At 53.9% G+C, this 9,954-nt stretch overlaps 1 long non-coding RNA gene across 3 annotated transcripts in view; it reads left to right on the forward strand.

Moving 5' to 3' along the window:
- LOC123385802 overlaps positions 1-9,954 on the forward strand; it is a 139,409-nt gene that overhangs the window by 127,747 nt on the left and 1,708 nt on the right. For 2 of the 3 annotated variants that reach the window (XR_006598847.1, XR_006598848.1), the window contains exon 2: positions 5,604-9,283. This is a non-coding gene — a long non-coding RNA (uncharacterized LOC123385802). The remainder of the gene's footprint in view (positions 1-5,603; positions 9,284-9,954) is intronic. The other variant, XR_006598849.1, reaches the window with a different exon arrangement.

Genomic DNA, 9,954 nt, shown 5'->3' on the forward strand with positions numbered 1-9,954 from the left:
AGAAAGAGTGTGTAGTTCTTTCTGGTGCCTTAGGCAGAGAAGGAGGGTGGGTCCCAGATTGTACCTGGACCCTGACAGAGGCTGGCAAGGCCCCAGATCCCTCTGCCCCACTCCCACAGGGCCTGGGCTCCCAGCTTTCCTTCCTTCCTCCCTCAAACTTGGTTGAAGCTTTGTTCTTAATGTCAGCCGGAACTTGCTCAAATTCGGGCACATAAAGGCACAGTTTTCTGTATCTTCCAGCAAAGAGCAGCCAGCCACCAGCCCCTTAGTAGGGAGCCGTTACTTTGGTATTGAAACGGGCACTGGATGTGACGAGTAAGCTGCTCTGGTCCTACTAGAAAACAGCGTGCAAGAGTCTGTACCCATGTTTAAGTAAGACGTGAGGCTTCAAAGATAAACACTAGAATATAGACCCGGCAAGTAGGGGCTTTGTCTCTTCTGTTCGCTGATGTATTTCAGGGCTGAGGAGAAGGCCTGGCCCACAGCAGGGGTTTGCTGAATGCACATAACATAAGCGTACAGCCCGAGGCTCCAGGCTGGGCCTCCTGACCGGGACACCTTCTATCGCTTCTGGCTTGAGGCGACGACGCCTTTGAGGACCGCTGGGTCATGGCATCATCTCATTCAATCCTCCTAACGACCCCACAGCATTCTGTGATGGACGTCTTCACTGAGGGAACCACTGAGCACCTGAACTGCCCCCCATGTTTCAGGATGTCCCCATTGTGTGAGTCTTGGTAAGAGCCTGGGCTTCACTCTCCATAAGATGCTTAAGAGGCCAGGGGCACCTGGGGGGCTCATCAGTGAAGCGTCCGACTCTTGGTTTCAGCTCCAGTCATGATCTCACAGTTCATGAGTTCCAGCCCTGCACTGGGCTCCAAGCTGATGGCTCAGAGTCTGCTTGGGATTCTCTCTCTCCCCCTCTCTCTCTCTGCCCCCCGCCCCCGCTCACACTCTCGCTCTCAAAATTAAAAAAAAAACTTAATTTTAAAAATATTAAAGATAAATGATTTAAAAAAATTGTTTAAGCTTAAAAGGCCAGGTAAATATTTGACCCGCCCCCACACGGAGGACTGGGCACACACCTAAGGAACAGGTGACACACAGATACAAGATCGGGTCAGAATTCACTCTGCTGGGACCTCCAGTACTATCCAGCATGCACTGCCAATGGCCACGGTGACTGGACCGCGCCCTGGCTGCCCCTCCTTCCTGGTCGGAGCTCAAGCTGAGCCTGGTCCCTCACCGGCAATTCTCCCAGCTACCCAGCATCCTTCTAGTAGAGATGTTCTCTGCTCAAGTTGCCAGAGGTGTTTTCTGCAGGTTGTAATCAAGAACCTTGATGCCATTATCCCCATTTTCTGGCTGAGGAGCCAGGCTTAGAGTAGGGAGTTGACCGAGCACAGTACTACTGTGTGCCAGGCTGTGCTCAGTCCCAGTTCAGGGGGCTAGACACGTAAGGGGGCAGTTTCAGTAAAACGTGGTGGGGGGTATACAGAGGGCCACCGAAGGTAGAGCCCCTGGGGGTGGCGGGGAGGCTTCACAGAGTGGAGACTCAAAGGCGGAAGAAGGGGAAGAATTTTCTAGGTGTGGTGTGCACGGGGTAGGGTGCGTTATTCTGCAGCCTGGAGCGAATGGTTCAGGGGGACCGTGACAGAGGTGATGCGGGGGAAGGTGGAGGCCACTCAATGCCTTATGAATGAGTCTGGATTTTGGATCAGTCTTCCCAGTTACAAGCAACAGAAATAGATTTGGGCTAATTTTATCAGAAGAGGGACTTCTTTGAAGAATATCCGGTAACTCATAGACCTGAAAGAAAAAAAAAAGAAAAAAGAAAACGGTTCACGAATTAGGTCTGGAAAAGAACAGAAACTGGGAGGTGCCAAGAGTCTAGGTAAATGAGAGCTTCTGGTTTGTCAGGCCGCTGCTGCTGGCATCAGTGAGCAATACTCCGGCAGCCTCGAATCAATCCACACAAGATTCAAAGCTCTTGGATACAGAGACCGATTGGTCTAGCTTGGGCAGGCCAGGAACTCTTGATCTGTGATCCCATCAGGTCTGCACACTGTAGGGAAAAGTAGATCTCAAAGAAATATCGAAGGGTCATTTCCAAAAGAAGGAGAAATGAATACTGCACAATGAATACCCACCAGACTTGACTGAAAGGTATTTTGAACAGGAGAATGGCACCTGTTTGGCTTTTAGGAAGACTGTGAAATCAGGGGTGAAGCTGAGCCCGACTGTAAATACGGGTCCAGTGGAAGAAAATTTAAGTGGCCCAGGAAAGTGATGGTGTGGTCATGAGCTAAGGCAATGAAGATGCCAGGGAATGCAGGAGAAATCGGAAAATGGAATCCTTAGGGTTTGGAGAGTGTTTGGATATAGAAGTGGAAGAGAGAAGGAGGGGCCGAGAAAAGTCTTGGTTTCTGGCTTAAGTGGATGGACGGATGGATGGATGATGGAATCACGAGAGCAAGACTGAAATACATGAGGAAGATACAAGGGAATGATGACACGAGGCAGAATTCGGGGGCGTGCTGTTTGATGTGCCCGTGGAGAGTCCAGTTGGACAAGCTTCGAGTTTAAGAAAGAGGCTAGTGAGTCATCACCTAAAAGGGACAATTGAAGTCATGCACAGAAGTAAAATTGCCCAGGGAGACCAGGCAATGGCTGAGGGGGAAGAGCTTGAAGGAAACACTGCTGTTGAAGGGGTGGGCAGAAAAAAGAACCTGCAGAGAAATAGGTAGCAGGCTGGAAAGGATCAGGAGAGGCTCACATTCTAAAAAAAAAAAAAAAAGGAGTTCCAGGAGGGTGTGGCCAACACTGTTAAATGCTGCAGAGAAGGGGATGAGGATCAGCACTGAAAAGCGTCCATCGGATTTGGCCATTGGAAGCTTCTTGAGAGAGTTGGTTAGAGCTCCTCCGGCCAAGTCGTTAGGACATTGGAGCCAGTCCATTGAGAGGGACAAGGAGAGGACAGTAAAGTCTTGCTTCTCCAGGGGCAACTACTGGCTGGGAGGAGGAGAGAGATGGCAGTGGCTGGAAAAGAACCCAGGGTTCTACGAGAATGTAGATGATGGGTGTGCAGAGGGCCCTTTATTACTTCTTGCCTTCAATACAGTGGATCATCCAAATCTCGACCCTGAGTTCCACAGGGGGAAATGTTTTTGAATGCCCAAAACGTGGCAAAACATGAATCGTGGTCACAGGGGATGAAATCAGTTATGTACATAGTGGAGTATGTCTATTTGTTATCAAACAGTGTAAACAGTCCAACTTTTTCGGGGTCAAAACGGAAATAAAGACAAAAATGGTAAAGGTTTTTATGAGCATCTGTCCTTCCCTGTTGCTCTTATCAGCCCAGTTCTGACGGGAGTCCATGAATATTTCCAACTATTATCACTGCTTGGTTGACTTCTCCTCCTAGTTCTTTCAGTGTTTTTTTTTTTTTTAAATCTGCATTGTCCACTATAGTAGTCAGTGGCTAAGCACATGTGGCTGTTTGATTTTTAACAAATTAAAACGAAATCGAATTTAGAAACTCAATCCCAGGGCGCCTGGGTGGTTCAGTTGGTTGAGCATCTGACTCTTGATTTCAGCTCAGGTCGTGGCTCCAGGGTCATGGGATCAAGCCATGCATAGGGCTCCACACAGAGCACACAGCCTGCTTGAGATTCTCTCTCTCTCTCTCTCTCTCTCTCTCTCTCCCCCCCCCCCCACCCCCTGTCCCTCTCCCCTGCTCATGCACATGTTCTCTCTCTCTGAAATAAAAAAAGTAAAAAAAAAAAAAACAACAAAACCACGTAATCCCTCAGTCACACTAGCCACATTTCAAGCGCTCCATAGCCACATGTGAGTGGCTACGACACTGGACAGTGCAGGTACAGAACATTTCTATCCCTGCAGGAATGAACCATGGGTACATGCAATAACGTCAATGAATCTCAAAAATATTATGCTGAGCAAAAGGGTATATACTATATGATTCCAGTTATGCGACCTTCTAGAACAGGCAGAACTAATCATGGAGGTAGATATTTGAATAGTGGATACTGGGGGCGCCTGGGTGGCTCAGTTGGTTGAGTGTCCGACTTCGGCTCAGGCCATGATCTCACGGTTCATGAGTTTGAGCCCCACGTCGGGCTCTGTGCTGACAGCTCGGAGCCTAGAGCCTGTTTCAGATTCTGTGTCTCCCTCTCTCTCTGCCCCTCTCCACTCATGCTCTCTCTCTCTCTCTCTCTCTCTCAAAAGTAAATAAACATTAAAAAATTAAAAAAGAATAGTGGATACTGGAGAGGGAGAATGGAGAATTTTCTGGGACAATGAAAATGTTTACAGAAGTGTAGGTTATCTGGATATATATGGTTATATGGGCATTTGTCAAAACTTGTTGAACCATATACTTCAGATTAGAGCATGTCTGGGAACAAGTCACAAAGAAGAAAGACAGATACTGTATGATCTCCCTTACATGTGAGATCTAAAAAAGCCAAATTCACAGAAACAGAGACTACAATGGTGGTTACCAGGGGCTGGGGGAGTGGGAGAGAGGGAGAGAGGAGACATTGGCCCAAGGGCACAAACTTCCGTGATAAGTAAGTTCTGCAGATCCGCAGTATGGCACGGTGACTGGTGGTAATGACAATGAGGGAGGAAACTCACTCCAGGAAAGTTGAAATATGTGGAGAGATCTAACAAGATGAGAACCTAAAGATATCCTGAAGTTGCCAACATGGGGCTCGCTGGTAATCTGGTGAGAACAGTTTCCGTGGAGAGGCAGGAAGAGAAGGCTGAGTTGCGGTTTAGAGCAAACGAGAGGTGAGAATTAGGAGAGACGGGGTGTAGATGATGTTTGAGATGCTTGGGGGAGAAAGGGTGCTGGGACAATAGGTGGGAAAGTATAGGATCGAGGGTTTGCTTTGCTTTGGTTTTAAACTGGGAGACGCTATGGTATGCCTTGTAAACAGTAGGTGCCAATAACATCGGTTAAATTCCATTTTCCAGTGCCTGCTGCCGAAGGCCAGGAACCCTGAGTCCTGACCCAATCTCCCCTTGTCCTGGGACACTTTCCTCTCCCCACCAGGGCGGGCCTTGTGCTGCTATAGAAGGAGGAAAGATCGGGTTTTTCATTCCCTCCACGGGTGACGAATCCCAAGCATCTTTCCCTCTAAGATGAATTCAAGTCCCAAACCTACCACTTCATCCCTGCGCGACGCTGGCCAAGTTACTTAACCTCCCTGGGCCTTGGCTGGCTTCCCCTTTCCCTCATCCCCAGTGCCAAGGTGTTTGGAGGTGGGGCCTGTAGGAGGGAGTCAGGTCATGAGGGTGGGGCCTCCATTATGGGATTTGTGTCCTTAGAAGAGACACAAGAGGGGCGTCCGGGCCGCTCAGTGAGTTAAGCGTCTGACTTCAGCTCAGGTCACGATCTCGCGGTCCGTGAGTTCGAGCCCCGCGTCGGGCTCTGTGCTGACAGCTCAGAGCCTGGAGCCTGTTTCGGATTCTGTGTCTCCCTCTCTCTCTGCCCCTCCCCTGCTCACACTCTGTGTGTGTGTCTCTCTCTCTCAAAAGTAAACATTAAAAAAAAATTTTTTTTTTTTTAAAAGAAGAGACACGAGAGGTGCCCTCTGTCTCCACCACAAGAAGATGGCCGTCTGCAAACCAGGAGGAGCCTTCACCAGATGTCAGACCTGGTGGCACCTTGAGCTGGGACTTCCGGGCCTCGAGAACTGTGAAAATCAAAGTCTGTGATACTCCGTTATAGGGGCCCAGACCATTATAACACGCCAGTAGTACACCAGGAGGCGCAATTTATTGACGTGAATAAATTGAATAAGGGGCAGGCCCGAGAGGGCGGGACAAAAGGCACCCGGTTCCTGGAGGACCCAGAAACAGTCGGCCACAGCAGGCGTTTCCAGGCCCGGTGCCCATCCCCCACCCTGGCCAGCAGGCAGGCCCCGGCTCAGAACCGGGATGCATCTCGGTTCAAGGCCGTGTTTCTCTGAGCGGCCGTCTGTTCCCATCACTTCACATCGTTGTCTCTGACCCTTGCACCGGGCGGTTATCACTATCCCCAGTCTGCAGGTCAGGAACAGAAGCTCAGAGGGGCTACTGCTCAGGAGTGCCCAGCCCGGAAGCAATTGGTTGGGGGGCGGGAGGTGGGGGGGGAGTGACTGGCCTTCAGCCTGCTGCCGGCCAGGTCCTGCCCTTCCTGTGGCTGCACTGCGGTCCAGGCTCCTGGGGTTTCCTCATTACAGAGGAGCGCCAGCCTCCATCTCTTGCTTCCAGCCCTTTCCTGTCCCTTAGAGGAAAGATGCTAGCTCACAGAGAAAGAATTTTTATTTTACAGCTGCCTCTCCTTTCTTTAGACTCCAGCCAGTCCTGGGTGCAGTGAGATCTGAACGGCCAGGTCCTACCGGCTCCCCATGGCTCGAGCTCCTCCTTCAGACTGAGGGTCTTGGGTGGGGGGTCTGCTGGGATGGCTGAGCCACGGACGCTGGAGGACAGAACAGGAAAATGAAGACGTGAGGACACCCGCTAGCTCCGTGTCCTAAATCGGAGGTCCCGAACAGTATTCCCGGGGCCTCCCCGCCCCCCCCCCCCCCCGCACCTGGGATCGGACGCCAACGTGTTCTGCCACCGACCACGCAGCACATGGCTTGAAAGCAGGGTGCTGGGGCCAGGCCAACGTTTGCCTTTTCCTACACGTCTCGGCAAAGCTGCTCAAAACCCTCTCTTCCCCCAGCAGGAAAAGCATATGTTCTTTCCATATAGAGGAGAAATTGTTCCACGAGTGAGTAAGTCTCTTGGCCGCGGAGCCCGGCCCAGCCCGCAGCACGCCGGGCAGGAAGCGGGCAGCGTTCTTACCACCCTTGGAACCAGACCGGGCTGGATCCTCACCCTGGAAGACAGCGGGCCTTTGGACGGGGCCGGGGGTGGTGGGGAGCGGGGGCTGGGCGAGTGCCCGAAGACAGCTAGCCGGCCAGGGCAGGGCAGAGAATCCTTTCCCTGAATAGAAGCGCTTTTCTCCATTCAGGCCGGGCGGGCGAAGGAGGGAGGGAAGGCCGAGGGGTGTGAGAGGCGAAAGAGACCTTTCCAGTCCCCTCGCCCCAGCAGCAAACGGGCCTGAGTCAGAGGTGACTCAGGTACGTGCAGTGAGACAGGGCCATTTTTAGACCGTCATTTCCAGCCACCCCCAGATTCTCCTCGATGCCTCGGGGTTGGGTGGCGAAAAGGAACCCCATCCTCAGTGCCTCAGTTCATTCTGCCGGATCCGTGTGAACATACAGGACTTCCCCAAGCCAGCCCCGGGCCGGAGGATGCTGCTTGCAGCCTTGTCTCAGGGAGTCCTGGTTCCCTTCCCACCCTTTCCCCACTTGCTAAGAATCGCTGACTAGGGGCTTGCGGGGAGTGGGCAGGGAAGGGACAGACAGGCCGGGCGATGGGCAGGTGGTGGGACAGAGGGGAAATGGGAGGGGCCCCACAGAGAGGGGAAAACGCCGATGACATTGGGGCATCTAACCTGGAAGGTCAAAGACTCGGGCTAGGGGCGCCTGGCTGGCTCCGTGGGTTGAGTGTCCAACTCTTGGTTTCAGCTCAGATCACGATCTCACAGTTTTTGAGTTCGAGCCCCACTTCAGGTTCTGCCCTGATGGCGTGGATCCTGCTTGGGATTCTCTCTCTCTGCCCCTCCCCTGCCTTCGCTCACATTCTCTCTCTCTCTCTCTCTAATAACTAAGCTTGAAAGACTCAGGGTGGTAGAAGTGAGAGACGTGAAAATGATGTAAAGGTAGGAGACAGGTCACCCCGTAGAAGTGGGATTGGATTTATCCTGGGTGGGAACTTCGACGGGGCAAGCCCTGAGCATATAAATCAGGGCCCCAACCCACTGAGGAGTGCTTTCAAGGCAGCGCATTCTCGGGGCACCTGGGTGGCTCAGTCGCTTACGCATCCGACTTTCGCTCAGGTTGTGATTTCACAGTTTGTGAGTTCGAGCCCTGCACCAACCTCTCTGCTGTCAGCATGGAGCCCTCTTTGGCTCCTCTGTTCCCCCCTCCCCAACCCCCACTCTCTGCATCTCCCCTGCTCACTCTCTTTCTCTCAAAAATAAATAAATGAACACTGGTGTTCATTTAGGTCTCACACTGGTGGCCTGGGGGCCAGACACAGCCCTGAAGATGTTTCCACCGGTCAGCATTTCTGCACGGCCACCATCAGCGGAGTCCACACAATCAACGCACGGCCCGTGCTGCAGGGCATGTCAGGCCTGAGTCCCTCCTTTGTTTCCTGGACTGGTCCCTTAGGCGTTTACGCCTGGGAGCTTTGGAGCACCTGCCCACACTCTCCCTTCGCCTCTAGCTCACCCTGTAGGCCCACCTGGGACGGGAGGAGACGGGCTCAGGTGAGACCACATGTCCTGAGCCGCCCTGGCCCGGACGCCAGGTAGAGCGCTCACCTGGCCAGAGACCAGCACCCCTGCAAACTCCCCCTCCCTCTCCTGGAGCTGTCATTACGCTGGGCTCTATCATGGTCTCTGGGGACTGGACAGTAGCTTCACTCACCTGACCATCCTGCCCTGGAGCAGAAGCAGTTCCCAGGGTGTTTAGGGTCTGGGAAGGGCACCCGGGGGCAGATGCACCGTGAGCTGAGATAGAAGGGACAAAGTAAGAACGGGCACGCCCGACCCCCGGTCCAGGAGGGCAGCGCTAGGGGCGGATGCCAGCGGCAGTGGGTCTGAAGGAAGCTGGGGCAGGGCTGGGGAGTGGAAACTAGCCGGGGGAGTAAAGTGGGGCGGCTAAAGGGCTCAGGAAGGAGGGAGCAGAAGGCAAGGCCCAGCTCCACCTTCTGCCTGTGGGTCTGGGGTGGACCCTGACTTGTACCTGCCGGAACCGAGGGCAGAAGGGCAGGCGGCAGTGGCCTCGCTGGGCGACGAGATTCCACCCGAAGCCTGTATAGGCTGCGGCAGATTGCAGGGCGGTTTCACTTCCCCGGCCCTATCTGCTCCCGCGGATAGCTACGGGCGTTGGGACTAACATACCCATTTTACAGATGAGGAGACTGAGGCGAAGTTGTGCGAGGAAGACTCTAGCCCCCGGGTAAGAGCAGGGCTCCTGCTTTCACCAGCTCTGCTTTCTGAGTTGCTTGTCCAGGCCACTGGGAGCGGACGACACAACTCCTCGCAAAGCAGCCACGCAGCAAGCATTAGCTCCTCCTCCTCCACGTTTCACAGCCTCATCGAGTGACACTGACATTTGCAGGCAAGAACTCCAGCTGTGCTGGGACCCAGGTAGGTCGGGAGTTCAGAGGCGGGCCTTAATTTTACTGACGATAGGTAGTTCACAGGTCCTCACCCCGCTCCGGCCTGGTGCTGGGCACCCTGCGAATGAGGTCTCAACCCCCTTCTTGGCCCACCTGGTGGGACGGCTGCTCTCTCAGGGGTGAGACCCGCAAGCCAAGTCAGCCTGACTCTGAAGCTGGTGCTCTCTGGAGGACCACCTCGGAGTCTCCCGTGTGACTGTGTCGCTCCCCCCAGGGAACTGGCTGTACGGAAGATGGGGGCTCCTGAGCGGGGCCAGAGCCCATGGCACACGCCCCCTCTGGGGTCCTGACCCTCCCCTCGGCGTCTGCCTGGGAGGTAGGGTGGGCACCTCCCCACGGGGGGCATCCTAGCACCACAGCCGGAAGCGGGAAGCTGGGTACGGATTTCCCTGGGGAGTGCCGCTGCTCTGGGAGTCCTGGTTCACCCCTCCTTCCAAGGAGGCCTGAAGGCGTGGAAGGGACCTTGACCTGGGAGTCCGAGACCCCAGGCTCACCTTCTAGGCCAGGCTGCTTCACCGTCCCAGCCCCTCTCTGAGCCTCAGCTCAGGGGCTAATTGAGGTCGGCCTAGAGGGTCACCGTTGCAGCCCCCTAACCATTTTTAAAGACAGCCCCTCACACTTCTTGCCCAAGTGTTCCTC

Source organism: Felis catus, chromosome B3 (genome assembly GCF_018350175.1).
Source record: "Felis catus isolate Fca126 chromosome B3, F.catus_Fca126_mat1.0, whole genome shotgun sequence".
Classification (NCBI taxonomy): domain Eukaryota; kingdom Metazoa; phylum Chordata; class Mammalia; order Carnivora; family Felidae; genus Felis; species Felis catus.